This window comes from Cricetulus griseus, unplaced genomic scaffold, assembly GCF_003668045.3.
Source record: "Cricetulus griseus strain 17A/GY unplaced genomic scaffold, alternate assembly CriGri-PICRH-1.0 unplaced_scaffold_76, whole genome shotgun sequence".
Lineage (NCBI taxonomy): Eukaryota > Metazoa > Chordata > Mammalia > Rodentia > Cricetidae > Cricetulus > Cricetulus griseus.
Genome location: NW_023277417.1, coordinates 4,123 through 22,961, shown reverse-complemented (window position 1 = coordinate 22,961; position 18,839 = coordinate 4,123). Strand labels below are relative to the sequence as shown.

The 18,839-nt window shown below is 37.4% G+C and overlaps 1 pseudogene; it reads right to left on the bottom strand.

Annotated features, from left to right (window-relative positions):
- Positions 1-4,164: 4,164 nt before the first annotated feature.
- Positions 4,165-5,103, bottom strand: LOC113837869 (annotated as a pseudogene).
- Positions 5,104-18,839: the final 13,736 nt, after the last annotated feature.

Sequence of the window (18,839 nt, the reverse complement as noted above, 5' to 3'; positions counted from 1 at the left end):
CTTCCTGCCAAGCTCCCCGCTTGGCACCCCTATATAGGTCCCTGTGAAAAATAAAAATTGGCAGCTTGATCAGAAAAAAAGAACTGAATAGGGTTTCATCTAGTCCTCTGCATAAATATTATAGCGTTCAGCTTAGGAATTTTTGAGTCTGCAATTTATGATTCAGTAGGTCGCTGCTTCTAGTGCCTTTTCTTGGCATCTTTTCTTTTGGTGGTTTGCCTAGTCCAGTCACAATAAGATTATTTTTATAAAATTATATGTTTTCTTATTATGTATTATTGTTATGTCTTAGACTACTGTACTTTCATGATGACAGAAAGAAAGGGGATGAGCATGAAAGGGAATTTGGAGTGGAACTGGAAGGAATTGAGTGAGGAGACGTTGTAAACAGGATATCTTGTATTTAAAAAATATCTTTTCAATAAAAGGGGAAAAAGAAAGATTCTTTTCTGTGGAATCTAATAAGATAATAAAGTGATATCTGTGTTTGTGTCCATCTATGTGATGCCCAATATTGACTATTGACCGTAGTTTAGCCATCTCTTTATCTTGGGATACATTGTGATAACCCTTTATTTTAAACTAAAATCACCTTATTATAATGGACTCACAAAAAGTCTTTTGGAGAGCTACAATGAAATGGAGACACTCAAAGGAACCCTTGTCCAGGCCCAAATTTAACATTTTTACTTCTATGCAGCTAGAATAGCTATGCTGGAGCCATGGAGCTTTGCTTAGGATTCTACACTGTCTTTAGCAATTACTTCCTTTTGTACCGTAGAATGAAAAAACGGTAGAGTTGTGAATAGAAAAGTAGAGCCAGTCAGCAGGAAAGGGTCCTGAAGACAATCTCTACCAACACAGCCACAAGACCCTGTTATCTCCAACACTCATTCTGTTCCCTAACTTACACATACCCAGTGACCTCAGCAGCTCCCTGAGACACAGAGACCAACTCTATGGAGAGTATTAAGAGGTGAACGACCAACTTCCCATCATTCCAAACAGCCTCTCAGCAATAGGTCCCTGGGCAAAACCCTGGGCCCCACCTCCAATCCATCTCAGCAGCAGTAGCCAGTCAGCAGGAAATTGACCTTCAGACAAGCTACATCCACACCCACCAACAGGTCCCTGTAAATTACAATTGCCACTCTTCCCCCAAACCCACCAATCAAACCCATGGCCTAAGCAGCTCCCTGAGACATAGACTTTGACTGCAGAGAAAGGATTAAGAAAGATGACCAAGAGCAGCTCCCTAAAACACTGGCAATGACTACAACTATTATTGCAGCTGTGGATCCCAGAAGCACAAACACTCTCTGCAAGGATCAGATTGAGATTTAAAGACAGTGTCTGCACTGACTGGAGGAAGAGATGGGAGGGCACCCAAGCAAGAGTACACTCAACAACCTAAAGAGCAATATGACAACACTGGAACTTAGTGGACATACAACTGTAAGACATGAATATCCCAATGCAGAAGAAGAATAAAAGGGCCTTAAACAGTAGGAGAAATTAACAACCTACTTTAAGAAAGGGCAAATCTTTCAGACTAAATAAAAAATAATGATAATGAAGCTGAGTTATGTTACTATTTTCTCCATTTTTTTTTAAATTAGAAACAAATTTGTTTTATATGTCAGTGCCAGTTCCTTCTCTCTCCCCTGACCCCCCATCTAACACCCTACCTTTCCCATACCCTTTCAGCAACCGAGGGAGGGTGGGACCTTCTATAGAGGGTCCACAGATTCTGCCATAACATTTGGGATAGTGCCTAGATCCTCTCCTGTTTGTCTAGGCTCAGGGAGTATCCCTCTATGTGGAATCGTCTCAAAAGGTCCATTCCTATGCTAGATATAAAAGTCCTGATCTACTACAAGAGGCACCATAGATTTTGAGGCCTCGTCACTGACACCCACAGCCATGGGATCTGGATCAGTCCCATTCTGGTTTCCCAGATATCAGACTTGGAACCAAGAACTCCCCCTTGTTCAGGTCAGCTGTTTGAAGTACATTATGAATGAAAATGTCCTAAGTTATATCAACAGAACTTTTGACTCAAATAAAAAAGAATATAACTTCTCTGCATATCAAGGAACCTTCTGCATGTTTGACAACAATGGGAGTCTCCATAGATAACAAGGAATTTGAAATAACCCTCTATATCCTTACAGACCACCATAGAATAAAGCAGGATATCAGCAACAACATAAAAAACAGAATTCCTACAAATTCATGGGAACCAAACAAATCACTAATAAAAACTACTGGGTCAAGGCAGAAATAAAGAAGTTCATAATTCATCTATTAACAGATACAATAATAGAGGGAGTCATTATAGTTTTAAAGAGAAACCTGGCACTATGGAAATATGCAGAGATCCACAAAAATAACCCCAACTAGGAATCTAAGCCATAGTCGAGAAGTTACCTCGAATGCCCTTCCCCTATAATGAGACTGATGACTACTTTATATGCAATAATAGATCCTTCATCCAGGAGCTGATGGAAGCAAAAGCAGAGATCCACAGCTAATCCCTGAGTCTTACTCCTGGAATCACATTTTAGAGAGGAAGGAATGATGAACTAAGAGGTCAGGACCATGCTCGGGGAAGACACAGAAACAGGTGACCTGAGCCAGTGTGAACTCATGGACTCCAGTCTGACAGCTGGGGAACCAGCATAAGATCAAACCAGGCCCCCTGAATGTGGGGTCACTAAGGAGGCCTAGGCAATCTATGGAGCCTCTGGTAGTGGAACGAGTATTTATCCATAGTAAATGAATGGATTTGGGGGCCCATTTCCAAGGGACTTATACTATCTCAGCCTAGATGTACTGGAAAGGGCCTATGCCTTACTGCAAATCATGGGACAGACTTTGATGATCTCCCATGGAAGCCCTTACCCTCCCTATGGGATTAAATGGGAGTGGGAAATGGGCTCAATGGGGGGGGGGATGGGATGATGGAAGGCAGAGGGAACTAGGATTATTATGTAAAATAAGAAAATTTCTAACTTAAATACCATTGTATAAAAAGGTTCCCCCTCTGCCCTGCCCTATCCTGAGGTGAGTATTGGCTCTGTCACTTCCACAACTCCCGGCATCACTCCCTCATTGGATCTTTCTGGGATTGATCCTAGCGTAGAGTGAATCTACCCAGACAAGGAGGATCTCCCTGAGTCTGGAAACATCTAACTCTTGGTTACCCCCCCCCCAACCCTCCACCCTCTGCTTGAGTGAGTATACCAGAGAGGACAGACCATGCAGAGTTGCAGACACTGAAGTCTTGGCCAACTTACAACACCGGTGGAAAAGGAGAGATAGAGAGACCTCTCCTGCTCCCACTGGAAGAAGAAAGAGAAGATAACATAATAAGAATACACTCAGCAACAGAAAAACCAATATGACACCAACAGAATCCAGGGAATCCACAGCAGCAAGAGCTGAAAAGCCCAACATAAAGGAAGAAGAAGAGACACCTTAAAAACTACTTTATGAAGGTGACAGAGACACACAAAGGGTAATCAAGAAAATCCCTTAAAAATAGAAGAAAAAAAGAGAAAGAAATGCATCTCTTAAATAATCTGAACAAATCAAAGCAAAAATAACCAACCAAGTCTGGATGTAGATGGGGGAGGCTACAATGATAACTGATAACCATTTTTTCCTGGAACAACTGAAATCAACGTATCTAGAAAATTATCAGAGAAGAACAATTCTTTTTCAGGCACAACATAGAGGATTTCTCATGAGTTATGGGCCACCAAAAGCACAAGTTCATGGTGAGACTTGATTTATTTTGTGTTAATTAGAATGCAGTATCAACAAGCTGTCTTTGTAGCTGCACTAAAGCAGCAAAGAATACTTGACAGGGTAAAAACACAAAATTCCAATCTATTGGCAGAAATTTCTTGGTTATTTTGGTTATCATCTGAGCAAATTAAAAAATGATCTGAAAGTTAAAGACCTCAATTGGCCAAAACAACATGATCAGATCATGTATGCTGCTAATTCAACCATCTGACAAAACTCCCATCCTCATTTTGGCCAGTCTTAGGAATACAAGATGCTAAATCCTTAATTTCTTTATTGATTGTTTATAGTGATATTTGAGTAAAAATTGAGAGACAAGAAAAACTTATAGTTGGCATAGTAACAATAAAATTAGGAATAAAATTGTTGTCTTAACCATTCCAATTTGAATATGGACAAAATTGACTTATGTCTCATAAAAACAAAAGGTCCAAAACAGGGAAAACAAAGAGACATGAGGCGAGAGATATAATCAACCCACCAATTGTGATTATACAAAAAAGCAATATAGCCTCTCAAGATGGTAGAGACAGTATAAAAAGCCAGAAAGGTAGACACCAGCACCAGGATGTTTTGGGTGGCTTTGGACTCACGGGAGGATCTACTGGACCCTTGAGTATTACGGATGTGTTGAACACTCTGCTTGTGTCTGTACAGGGTGACAATCATTGAGGTGCTTGACCAGGTAATGAGCACAGCATAAAAGAATTCAGGGCCCATCACCAATGCTGAATAGAGTGAGTCTATGATTTCATCCCGTCCCATAGAAGAGCAATATCCCAAATCTCGAATACTTGTCATGTTTTCACTATTCATTTTGATAACTGTGTAGATTGAGAAAATGAAATGAATCAACATGTAGAAGACCCAGAGTAGGTACAAGGAGAGGCTAATGTATTTTGTAGTGTTGACTTTATGATTCTTCCAACATGACTTCCTGGAACTGATGGTCATTGCCTGGAAGACACTCAAAAGACAGGTGCTGCCAATAGACACACTTCGAGAAAGTCCTTGAATGTACAATAGGAACTCACATATAAAATAATTCAAGAAATGTTTAAATCCCCAAACTGCCAGTGTTTGAGGCACTCCTGCAGAGAGAATGATCAAGGCATTGGCTACCATTAGGTGCATGAGAATCAAGTCTGTGGACTTTAATGCATGTTTTCTGCAGTAAAGGACTAGATAGTACAAAATTAAAGATGAATTTCCCAGAATTCCAGCTATGGCTTTTGATAAGAAAATAAATCTGATTGCCAGATTCCAGATGTTCATTCTTTAATTCAGCATGATTTCCTTAAGAAAATGGCCTAACTGTTTCTCAGGTCAAATGAATGATTGTAACAAATGATGGTAGCCAGTGGTGAAAAGAGATGCCACTAATTCATGAAGCTCAGAGATGCTGAAGCTGTGCGTCTTTTAAACTCAGAATTTCAACGTCATACTAGAACACTTAAAAATACATTATCTCCAAATTTTGGCAAAAATTATTTCCCATTGTTTTTACTTTGTACTTTCTCAATTCTTAACAATGCAAATGTTGATGGAAGGATGGCCATCAAGTTTCCTAGAAAAGTCAACACTCAGGATGAAGGGATTCTGGCAATTGTGAAAAAAGCAATGTGACAGGCAAATTAAAACAATCATAATGTAAGCCTTTCATTGGGAAATATTTGCAGGCCACGGCATTAAAGAAGTCAACTTCAAGAACATTCTAAAATCTTAAATTAAGTTATACATTTCCCAAACACAATATTTTTAATGATTATATTAAAGTAATTTTTAATATGAATCTCACCTAAAATCAAAAGATATTGAGAATTGTATGATACCAAAAAATTAATAGTGTTATGATATGGTAAAAGTTGTTCATCTTTCTCAGCTGGATCTGTCCTTGGTTTAACCTGAAATTGACTATTCCTTTTCTGCCTACTCCATGAAATATCCCTTGGTAAATTTCCAAACACTGTTGTAAACAAGTGGCCAGAAGTGCCCTAGCTAATTGCAATTTTTGGATTCTGTAAACTTGCCTCATGGCTTTGTTTATTCCTGGCAATTACTAAACAGGATGTTGTTTTTCTGGATTCTTTACCCTTACAAGTTTCATGTAAAGTTCATTCCAGGGTTCTCTGTGAGAAGTGATTCCTTTTACTTAGTCAGTAATACTGTTAAATACAATCTCTAAGTATGGACTTTGGTCACGCCCTGTTGTCTTTGGTCTTTATCCCACTACAATATTTGATAAGAAAAATATTAGAAGTACAAAATATTTTACAATGACTGAAGTGACATATTACATCATACTGAGTAATGAGCTAGCACTTATGAAAAGTCACACTACAGAGTCACATAAACATGTGAGTACACTCAGGCCAGATCTGTTAGAAAAAAAGAAAAAATGATGAGTGGAATGTCTAAGAATGCAGAATATTATAAAAGAAGCAAAATATGCTCAGACAAATTACAAGAAGTGTAGTATCTGATTAAATATAACACCTGTTGGAATGTTCAGTATCTCCATTGAAACTGTGTAAGTGATAATTAGCCACCACTCAGGAGTTCAGTGTCAAACGATAGAAAAGAAGGCACTTTGTTTAACAGCACATCATTTTAGTGAAGTTGAAGGAATATCTTAGGACACCATACTCTATTCTCCTGAGAAAAAGTGTTTGCAAAACATTCTTAAATTTGGTGAGATCGCCTTTCAGAAGCACACAGTAATAGCTGTAAATCAGCACCTAGCTGAACCATAATGGCCCTGAGAGATCTCCGTTGCCCCTCACACCCATCAGTCATGTAAGTACAGCCAGCTGCCAATCAAGACCTGGGGTACACTTAGGAATGAAGCTGAGGATCTAAATGTATTTATTACAGAGTAGAGAAATGAACTAAGACTTTTGAAACTACCAAAAACAGTTTCTCTTTCCCCTTGAAATTTCATATAGAATATTCCAGGAAAGGGCAGCAGCAGCACTAGAATACACTCTATTACTTGATGTAATTATTGCCCAGAAAGAAAGATTCCACTGTCCAAGTGTGACATCATAGACTCTAATTATTAGAAATCTGTGCTTAATTTTGGAGGGAGTGGGGGTTGTGCCCAGGACACTTGGAAATTTCTGGTAAGAATAACTCAGATTGGGATTAGGAGGATAAAACAATCCATGAGTTTTGAAAGTGAAAGAAGGAATGGCATTCATGAGATAGTATAAGTTGGGATGAGGGAAGAGAAATGGAGGAATCCGAGGGGTTGGGTCTTTCAAATTAGTAAACAGGAAAAAGCCTTAAAAACTTGCTAATTTCTAAGCTAGTACAAAATAAACCTATCCAAACTAACCAAAAGGCAGAGATAGAGCATGCTAATTAACAAAATCAGAAGTAAAAAGGGGGATATAACAACGGGCACTGAGGAAATCCAGAGAATCTTCAGGTCATACTTTGAAAACCTGTACTCCACAAAATTTGAAAATCTAAAGGAAATGGACAGTTTTCTAGATAAATATCACTTACCAAAATTAAACCAAGAACAGATAAGCAGTTTAAATCAACCTATAACCCCTAATGAAATAGAAGCAATCATCAAAAGCCTCCCAACCAAAAAAAAGCCCAGGGCCAGATGGCTTCACTGAAGAATTCTAACGGAAGTGCAAACAAGAGCTAATACCAGTACTCCTCAAACTGTTCTTCACAATAGAAGCAGATGGAACATTGCCAAACTCTTTCTATGAGGCTACAATCACTTGGATAACCAAGCCACACAAAGATATGACTAAGAAAGAGAACTACAGACCAATATCCCTCACAAACATCAATGCTAAAATACTCAATAAAATAGTGGTGAACCGAATCCAAGAACATATCAGAAAAATCATCCACCATGATCAAGTAGGCTTCATCCCAGGGATGCAAGGATGGTTCAACATACGAAAATCCATCAATGTAATCCACCATATAAACAAACTGAAAAAGAAAAACCACATGATCATCTCACTAGACGATGAAAAAGCCTTTGACAAAATCTAACATCCCTTCAAGATAAAGATATTGGAGAGAACAGGAATAACAGGAACATATCTAAACATGATAAATGCAATATTCACCAAACCAATAGCCAACATCAAACTGATGGAGAGAAACTCAAAGCGATTCCTCTAAAATCAGGAACAAGACAAGGCTGTCCACTTTCTCCATATCTCTTCAATATTGTACTTGAAGTTCCACCAAAATAAAAATCAATAGATAGTAAGGAAAGAAAATATTGTTAATAACAAATTTATATATGACTATAGAAAAACCAGGAATATTATGACCTCCAAATGTCTGAGAATGCTACTACAAATGTTTGGAAAAGGGTCACATCTGTTTCAGTGGTGCAAATATAACCATACACTCCAATGTTTTTTTTCCAACATTCTATTCTGCATTTAACTATTTTTTGAGAAAAAGTATATGTGTATTTAAATTTTAATTTGTGTTACAAAAGGTAAACACTTTTATAACTTGTTGAAACCTATCTTTACATTAGAAATAAAACATAATTTCATCCTTGTGTATTTTTCTCTCTAATCCCTTTAAAGTATCCACACAAAGTCTCACTTTCAAAGTCGTTGCTTCTGGCCTCTTTTTCTTTCTGAAAAACTTTGTGGCATCCATAATTGCATTCTTCACAATTTGGTGCTGGTTAACCAGTAAGTGTCTATTTAGTCCTACTCAACGAATTCCTTCATCACTTGGGGATGGGGAATGTTTGTCTCTGAGTATGTTTCTCTTCAAGGTTGATGAATAAAACAATATTTGGCCAAGCAGAATGATAGGTAGGATTGTGATTAAAGGAGGATTCTGGGAAGTGTAGGTAGAGAAAATTCTTCATGTGATCCCAGGAAGTGATGTAGCAGAAATTTGCCACTAGATGACCATAGAGGTCTGGAGGTCTGTACACACAGGAAGGAAATGACATAGCTGAGCAGAATCAGAATATAAGCAGAGATAAACAGGAAATTTCTTCTCTGCAGAGATGCTGAAAAGATGCTATGTAGACTCCCATGGAGTAGGAGGTCCCGACCTTTTCACCAGTAAGATAAGACCACGTGCTATACTTAGATTTACAGAAATAGGTTAGTAACTAAAACAGAGCTAGCCATGAATAAGCCATGGTTTCAAATTAAAATAAGTCTCATGTGTTTATTTGGGGCTGATGTGGTGCTGGGACCAGGCTGGAGGGAAAGATTGCCAGTAACATCTTGTAACACTAAGAGAAAAAAAAACCTTCCCAGCACAAAAGGAGTAGATCCTTCCATAAAACTACAACTAAAAAAAGGTAGAAAACGGGAAAAGCATGAGTAATTAAAATTCAGAAAACAGCTTAATGTGTTGTGCAAAGTCAAGTTGTAGCTGTACAATGCAATTCCTACATTTGAGCCTCAAGGAACATTGTAGAAGAGGAGCCAGAAATATTTTAAGAGCCATCAGCATTTGTATCTGTTGTGAGATGGCATCAAATAAACTGTTGAGAAAGCTACACTCAGGAAGTCTCAATGTGTATCCTTAAACATACTCTGAATAGTAGCACCAAGAGACATCCTCAAATACAAGGGGGAAATCCCCAAAGTCACCAGTTGCCACTCTTTAAATAATAACCATACAAATGAGCTTAGTTTTACATCACCCAGAAAAAAAATCATGGAAAAATTTACCTGCAGTTAATCCAGACATGGCCAATAGCAATCTATGGTGAATTAGCTGAAAGGTACAAAATATGACTCTACATAGCTATTACAACTCTGGGAAATTCCATATCATATCAGTCATGGTGTCAGTGTGTGGCTGCTGTAGTCAGCATGGTAGGCACTTGCAGAGATCACCATTTTACTGGAACCATGCAGCCACCATAGTTAATTTAGCCATTGAAGGTTGAAAAGTTAGAAGGAACTATTTAGAGATATTGCTGTTCTGGCAGAATAACCCTGTCTCATAGGCAAGAGTCTATGTTCCACTGTTATCAAATGTTCATCAGAAAACTGTGGGCCAGCATCACGGGCAGATAACTAAGCAACTACAAAAGGCAATATAAAACCCACACTCAGTGACAGAAGTGTATCAAAGACCCTGAATAAAAGATGGGGAAGCTTCTCAGTATATCAGTAGAAGCATGCAGTTGATGTTGAGGATAGGCATTCGGCAGAAGAAAAATGAGGGTTCAGTTTGCATCTAGCACATAAAAATTGGGGTTGGTTACAAGAGGAGGAAAAGGAAAAAGTTCTCTGAAGGATGGAGAGGAAGGAGGAGAGGAAGGAGGAATGGAACCATAAGTGATGATTGAACTTGTCGCTACTTCTGCATATTTACCCATGGGGATTAGGAAAGATAAGCAACTGAAATTGAACCGAAAATGAAAAAAAGAACCAAAATAAAAACAAAAAAAACCTTTAGAAATTGATGACTGAAGAAAAGAATGAATAACAAACAAAGTTTGAGAAAAGTTGTAATTGGACAACAGCAAATATGAAACTGAGTGTAAGCAAAAGCATCAAAGTCAACACACTGGAGTCCAAAGACAGAGTAGGACACAGTATTCTAAGACTTGCCACAACATAACAAACATAACCACTAAAAATAATGGAACCAGAGGATCTGATTACAGTCCTTTTATACACCAAAAACTGAGTGCTCTCTTGAATGATTTCATAATATGTTGTAAATAAAAACATGCCTTGAACATGGACTAACAGTTGCAATTATAATTAATGATATAAAATATACCCCACACTGTTTTTTCTCACTATCTGACTTTCAGAGGAGTTGCTTTCAAGTGTTTTCATACCCATAAACATTTTATGAACATTTCAAATAATTTTGCATGTTAGTGATTGGGAAGACAATAATACATTTCAAAATTCATACATACTAAGTAAACTTAAAATGTACAGGACACATGGAAACCGTGCTGTAATCTCTTAAAAATTACCAATATGTTTATTCCCTAAAATAGACCACATAGGTCTGATTTTGATAAATTAGTAAAAAGGAATTGTTGAGAATCTGACTGTATTGTTTTTGCTGTATCCATTGAATTCCAATATATGCTCTATCATTTAAATCCATCTAAGGTAAAGGGTTATGATTTTTCACTAGATAAAAATGAAGTGTTGAGCTAATAGGGTAAGAGAACAAAAGATGAGAAACAAGAGAGAGAACACAAAATAGGGAATGTATTGCTTTATTTTTTGATGAATGAAGCTACTGTCTGTACATTACACTCATTAATCACTGTTTGACATGATGATCCGGACAAATACCATCAAATGATTGTGAACGCTGAGGCTGAAAGTGATGTGAGGTCACTGAAAAGCCCTCTTAACAGTATCACAAACATGTTCTCTATAGTTTTGCTGCTCCATCTGACAATCATACATGTACAGAATATGACAACTACTAGGATGCACACTTTTGATGAATGCAAAAACCCAGTGTCCTTGGAAACTTTGTTTGTAGATGATTTCTTTGATTGCTTTCTGTTTTGTTTTGTTTTCAGACATGGACTCCCAGTATAGTTCTGACACACACTATGTAGAACATGCTGGCATGTAACTTACAGAAATCCTCCTGCCTCAATCACCTGAGTGTTGGGACTAAAGACGTACATAAGGATAAGAAACATTTGGGGAATTTTGAAGTTCCCCTTGTGATTATCATGGATGTAGGCTATGACACTGATCAGGAGACGCACTGTCTAACATGGAGCAAGTCAAAATCCAATTATCAGTGGAAGATTTTTAAAGTTCTACTTACCTGGAGTTGTACTTAGTGGGGCGCTAGGCACATTCTCAGGAATATGATGGCAGTGAGCCAATCCTGTCACATCTGTGAGGATGGAAAGAATTACTTACATTATTGATAAAAATATCTATACAAATGAGGTGGAGGAACAGTCCTGAACCTTCACGCACGAGGCACTGTGGTCCATTAGTAACAATGATAAACAGTGGGAAGGCATGGAATCAACATATATTTAAAATGTAAATATGAGTAAACTATGGCAGATAACTCAAGACACATTGGGACCTGGATGTCATTGCCTGAAACTCATACTGGAAATCATCCCCTCAATGTTATTTACCCAATTTCAAAAGTTAAGTTTCAGACAGTCATTATACCAGGTGTCACACTATACAGGCACGGTAACTGCCTCTGTAGCTCATAAAGCTACTGTTACATAAAAATATAACACTCCGAAATGAGACTCACATGTTGCACATTTTCGTGTTGTGTGCTTCTTATATTACTATTCTAATTATTACTATGTCTGAGAGGCAGGGTAAATTCACCTATAATAATAATACATGCAAAGGTAATCAAACTTGTACATCAGGTGAGGTAAGAAGAGTTATCAAATTGACTCATTACTGCAATGCTTAGCATCTTCACGTTTTGACTCTGTTACCCTGGTGGTACCCATAGTCATGCTCAGTTGGGGAATTGAATTATAAAAAGAATCAACAGAGACTATTACAAAGTTAGGAAATTTTCTGTCTTCCTAGTCATGTCTTAACTACATAATAATTCTTGTGCCTTAGCTCTCTGTTTTTACAGATCTATTTCTACCATAGATTCACCTTGTCAAACGTAAGCACTAACAAAATCCTCTTCATTGCTGGCTCTGAAGCACACGCTTCAATAGAACACACTCACCTGGATTCTTACCTCTGCAGTGTGGTGGGCTCAGTGTACAGACTCTGACCCCATAATAGCAAGCACTGTGGGAGAGGAAGGCAGCTCAAGCTGAGATAAAAGTTTGAGAGTCTGTGACCTCACCTCCCTCCAGAGTGACCTTTTTTATGTCACTTGCACTGGCACTGACAGTGTGCCTTTGGGAGACAAAATCATTTGTGGAACTTTTCCAGATGCTAATTAAATTGACAGTTAATAGCTTCTCATGAATACCTCTATTGGCACAAGGTGTTTTGAAGAAGATATAAGTTTTCAGAATGTTTGGAGTGTGTATATGTCTCCAGTGGAAAGTGCAAAAAAGTTTAGGATGAGATTCAAGACAAATTTGCAGAAGTGTCTATGTCTCATTCGATGCAGGCAACTCTGACTTTTTCTCACACAAATAATTTTAGTTCCTTTCAAAGGATTCAGAAAATTTGATACTTAATGTCTCTTTTCATGCATGCCTATGCCTCTTAGTCAAGTATTCCCTCTGTTATCCCACTTATAAATTCTTCTTTACCCCCACGACTATTCCTCCAAATTTCATTTATTTCTAAAAAACAAAACAACAACAAAAATAGATGGAGTTTAATCATTTATGCTAAGATGTTCATATAACTCAGGCATCTATGATAGCATAGGAAGCATCTCAAAGTTCAAATGCTTAAAGAAATCTGACACATAATCTTCCAGGAGTCATCTGTGATCAAAAAGCTCTTTATCTAGGACTGGTATCTACAGATAACCTCCAATATTCTGGAACCAAGGCTTGCTCCATTATTTGCAGGGGTTTTTTTTTGCACATAGACATAAAAAGTGATTTCACGTCTTCTATCTGTACAAAAACTCTTTTCTTAGGATTATTTAACAACCGAAATTTTCCAACACTATTTTTGGATCTACTTCATGATGATGCTTGAATTTTGGGAGAAAGATGTCCCATTTTTATTTGTGTCCCCAAGAGTCTTTTTTATTCTCAATATTTTGAATCATTGTGGAACTTTATAGTAATTATTATAGTCTGCAAAGAGGAGTTTCTCTGATGAGAGTTGAGCAACCCGCTGTATAAAGATAAGAACCTACACACAAATTACATACCATGCACACTTATTAGCTTAATACTTTTAACTACCTAAAGAGGATCTGGGTACTGGCACACTATATATTCTTGAAGGTGATATTGGTCCAGGTATGGGTTCCATCATGGAAGTTGGCCTTAAATTTAAATGTAAATTTTTTTTTAAATTTTTTTTCCCATGATGTTAATTACACAATTGTGCCAAGATTGTTGTTATAGTTCACATCTGGGTAAGATTTATGATTACATCCAGCAATATGACAATGATTCACTAGGGATGTAGCTTCTGGGTGACCACTAGGTATTTCTCCAGTGTCTATGAATCAGGTCTATGGCATTTCAAAAGTAGATTCTTACCTTATACAAACAATAGATCCATAATGATTTTCTTGAAAATCTTACACTTATTTCTTAACATTCAAATATCTAATCTGTCAATTTGCCAGTACTCAGTAGAAGACCAAAGCCAGTCAAATCTGAGAAGACCATCTTAATGAGGATGGAGTCAAAGAAAAAGCATGATATCACAATTAACAAGGAGATAATAAGAATATTTAGTAAAATATAATTCAACAAATTTTGTAATGTTGGCGTGATATTATTCTGAGAAGCCTGAAAATGTGTACGCTGTGGTGAAACAAACTTGTCAATGCTCTTTCTTTTGATTTTTGAAATTTAAATATAATCATATCATTTCTCTCATTCTCTTTAGTCCCTCCTACACTTCCAATGTACACCACACAGTTTTTCTCATTTCCATGTCATTTGTTTCTTTGATTTTTACAGACATGCAAACACACATGCACACACCCACATACACACACACAGACACACAGACACACAGACACACACACACACACACACACACACACACACACACACACACACACATTTCTAAGTATATGAATACAACTTGTTTAGTCTATACAGTATACTTGTATGTTTAAGACTTAAATCCTGGTCACTTGGTGCTAGATTACCTATTGGGAGGCTTTGCCTTGGGGAAGACTATAAATCGAAATATTAGCATTCTTTGTTTGACTGTAGTGCTTTGGCTATGATTGAGGATTCATGGAATCCATTCTCTCCATTTTAGCATGTCTATCCATATCATCCTTGTTCAGGTCTGCTTTTGGAAGCCATATTGATGATGCCCAGTTCGTGGGTATAGCCACTCTGACATTTCTAGCAGACCCAATCTCATAGTATATTTTGTGATCCCCTGGCTTTTGAAATCTTTTCAAGCTCTCTTTTACTATAAACCCTAAGCCTTAGGTACACTTGTTTTATATATAGATGTGCTGGATTATATTGGCCCAACAGACTTAATTGCTTATGGATAATTGCTGTGTTGAATTTTACTGTAACGGTCTTCATGTGTTGCTAGCCATAGTTCTTTGATGAAGAGCGAGACCTATACTATACTATACTATACTATACTATACTATACTATACTATACTATACTATACATATATGGATAGACATTTATGGTATGAAGTCTACTTATTCTCATTTAGTAAAGTGCAAATAGTAGATTCTCACCTAAGATCCATGACCTAAATAGATCCGAGTTCCATCCCCAGCCATGACTTCCCTACATAAAGAAGAAACAACTCCAAATTCTTTTCACAAAATCATTACTAGCCTAAAACCAAAACCACACAAACATGCAACAAAAACGTTTTACATATATTCCATGCATTTCAACTTCTAATTAGGACAAAGATGTTGCTCGTAATAAATTGATTCAAACTGAGAATACCATTAAATGAATAAAGCCAGTCATGGGTAACCCAGTTACAGACATGATGTGGAGGCACATATCTTAAACCCAAGCATCTACTAGGCAAGGCAGGGAGATCTTTGAGGTCAAGGCCTTGTGATCCCTTTGCTCATCACTCCTCCTTCTATACAATTAGATTCCAGCTGTTCCCTTCAGTGCTTAGCTGTGAATCTTTGCTTGCAATATTGGAAAGGCTACCATAAATGCACTTCCCCTATACTGTGATTGATGACTACTTTAAAGGCCATCATAAAGCCTTTACCTAGTAGCTGATGGAAGCAGAAGTGGAGAGTCACAGTTAAATTTCTTTAGGATGGTCAATTTTTCCCAAGAAATTATTTTTTATTAGTTCAAATTAGAAACAAGCCTGCTTCACATGTCAGTTCCTTCTACCTCTACCTCTCCTCCTCCCCCACCGCTTACACGCCCTCCCACCCCATCTCCCCTCTGCTCCCCAGGGAGTGTAAGGCCCTCCATGGGGGATCCCCAAAATCTGTCATATCATCCTGGGCAGGGCCTAGGCCCTTCCCCATGTGTCCAGGCTGAGAGAGCATCCCTCCACGTGGAATGGGCTCCCAACGTCCTTTCCTACGCCAAGGATAAATACTGATCTGCTACCAGAGGCAACATAGAGTGCTGAGGCCTCCTCATTGACATCCACATTTAGGGGTCTGGATCAGTCCCAGACATCTGAAGCTCAGGACATTGATTTATTCTCTCCTGAGCCCAAAAGGTGATAGAAATTGTAAGCCATCCATGCTCTATGAGTGACTTATCCATAAACCTTAATGAGGAAACCTACATCTTAATTGCGTCTACATAGACCTTATGGAACATTCTCTATACTTTTTCCCCACATAAGTCCTGTCCATCCCGCACCACCTCCTTGTGTGAAAATCCATTTCAGGCTATTTTCCACATCATTACATTATTTTCTTCCATCTCTGATAGGTTTACTTCACCAGAATGGCCTGAGATATTACATCACCAAATATCAGCAATGTATGTACCAATTCTACAGTACAGCACAAACTAAACCTTCCTTCAAGAGTATAGAATAACAGGCTGAATATGTTTTCTGAACACTCCTATTCATCTCAAATAAACCCTTATTGCATGATCAATTTCTCTCTTGTTTCATGATGTACTTTCCTCTTCAGACAAGTAAAATGCATTTGCATAATCTCCATTTTTGTTCAAGAATCTGTACTTGCAATATGTAGAATATTCCACACATTTTTTTCTGAAGATGTTTGTATCATTATGATAAGCACTGACATTTTGATAGTGTGCTATGGTTATTTATCAGTGCTGTGTATTTCTATGTGTAGTGTGGATTTGAAGAGAAATGCAAAATGGAACTTAGTTTAAGATTTATTTATCAGCATGCACAAATTATTTAATAATTTAATTATTTGACATGACAAAATCTACTCAAAAGCACTAGTTTGTGTTATATTGAAAGATTGGCATGGCAGTTTGACTGCCAGCCTTCTTATATATTAAAATTTATTGATGAGTGTGAAATTTGTGAGGATGACTATTGATAATTCTGTGATGTTTTCTGAGAAGTCAAGTACAAGTACTTCTTCACACCAGATCAGGCACTGATGACACACCATAGAAAGGATTCTAACTATGGTTAGTGTAGTGACCAAATGGCCTTAACTGGGATACTTATAAAAGTATGGGTGAGAGGTAACATTGTTACATTTTATATGGTCACATAAAAATACAGATATATTCATCCCGAGAGTAGACATCAGTTTTTGAGGTAAGTAATATTTCCACCTGTGCATAGTTTCAATCTAGTGGATTTTCAGGGGTGAGAGTGAGGTGTTATTTCTAGAATATGGATAATTATATATACTAGAAATTGCAACCAGCACATACAAATAACCATTCAAAAAGTTATGGTAACTCCTGGGAGTTGACCTTTCTCATTATCTGCTCACTTTGACAAAACTACACTAAGATAGTCAGACATCTCCCAGAAACTGCTTACTGCTTCTAGATACTTAGGGAGGGTTTTATGCATTCAGTGATTTCCAAGATTCCTGAGTGATTCAAGATTTGTGAGTTTCCTGATCCTTATGAGACTCCCTCCTTGACAGAAAAGGCAATTTTTCAATACACAATAAGTAGCAGCTCAAAATGTACAAATAAGCGAAGATGTGTGTCATATCCAAGAATTTAGTAATGAGTTATATATTCTAGCATTTGACGATCCTTTGTTTACATCATGAAGCCCATTCTTGTTTACAAGGAGTGAAACTTTTGTATCTAGTGTTTTAGGGTTTCGTATGTGTAGATTGAAGTTTTATCCTGCAAGTCCCACACAGCTCTTTACACCCATATAAACACACGGGTTTTAGTTGATGGTTTAGGCTTCTTACTGGCTGGCTCTCTCTCAATTATTAACACACGTCTGTTAAACTTTGTATCTCAACATGGTCTTGACTTACCTGAGAATGCCCAGGCATCCTACCTTCCTGGTAGCTACATGGGATGGGATCGCCTTGACTCATCCTCCTACCTTTCTCTATCACTGTTTTAATTTCCTGTCTTGCTAAATACTGCTTTCAACTGACTAGAACATATGTATTCTTCAACCACTAAGAGACACATATATTCAGAGCATTCATTTCTGTCTAAATGAAAAGGAAGGGTTTAACTTCAACATAGCAAAATTATATATAATAAAACAGTTATCAAGTAAGAACTTTATTTAACAATATTTAGTCCATTTACATTAGGCAAAATTGAAAGAAAAATTTCTGTCATCTATCCTATCTTTGTAAGTTTACAGTTTAAATGTAGCTTATCTTTTATCATAACTAAGAGAAACCATAATCTAACTATCCATCTTCAACCCCCTTAAAGACCGGCGAAGAGTAATATATAAACCCAGTATTGACAGAGACACTTGCTGACTGTACAAGTTTCTCTGTAATGTTGGGGCATCCCTCTTCAGCATATAAGCCCAGAATGTCTGGAAGACATTTTAATGAAGCAGGAACCTTGAGGCAGAATCCTGTCCCTTGGCAATTTCAGCAGTCACTTTTCATTGGAACCTGCTTGTCCATTTTGGACAGCATGCTGCCAAAAAGTACAGACAAGAGCAGTTTCTTGCTCAAATGGCTATTTCTGCCATGTCGAAGGCAAACTCCACAATGAGTTTCATTGATTTCCATCTTCCTCTCTGATGTAATTGGTGTTGGCAGGAACGGTTATGTCTCATTGTCATGAAAAACCCTAATAAACCATTTTACATGCCATAGTCTATAGTTCTTTGAAAACTTTGAAGACGAGCTATCCATTTGCAATGTATCTGTATATCTAGAAAACCCAAATAACGTAAGTTTTGACTATTATAGGTAATGATCTATAATCTGTATTTAATTATACATTACATTTATAAAAGAGCTGTATAAACACAATATCTAAACAAGAGG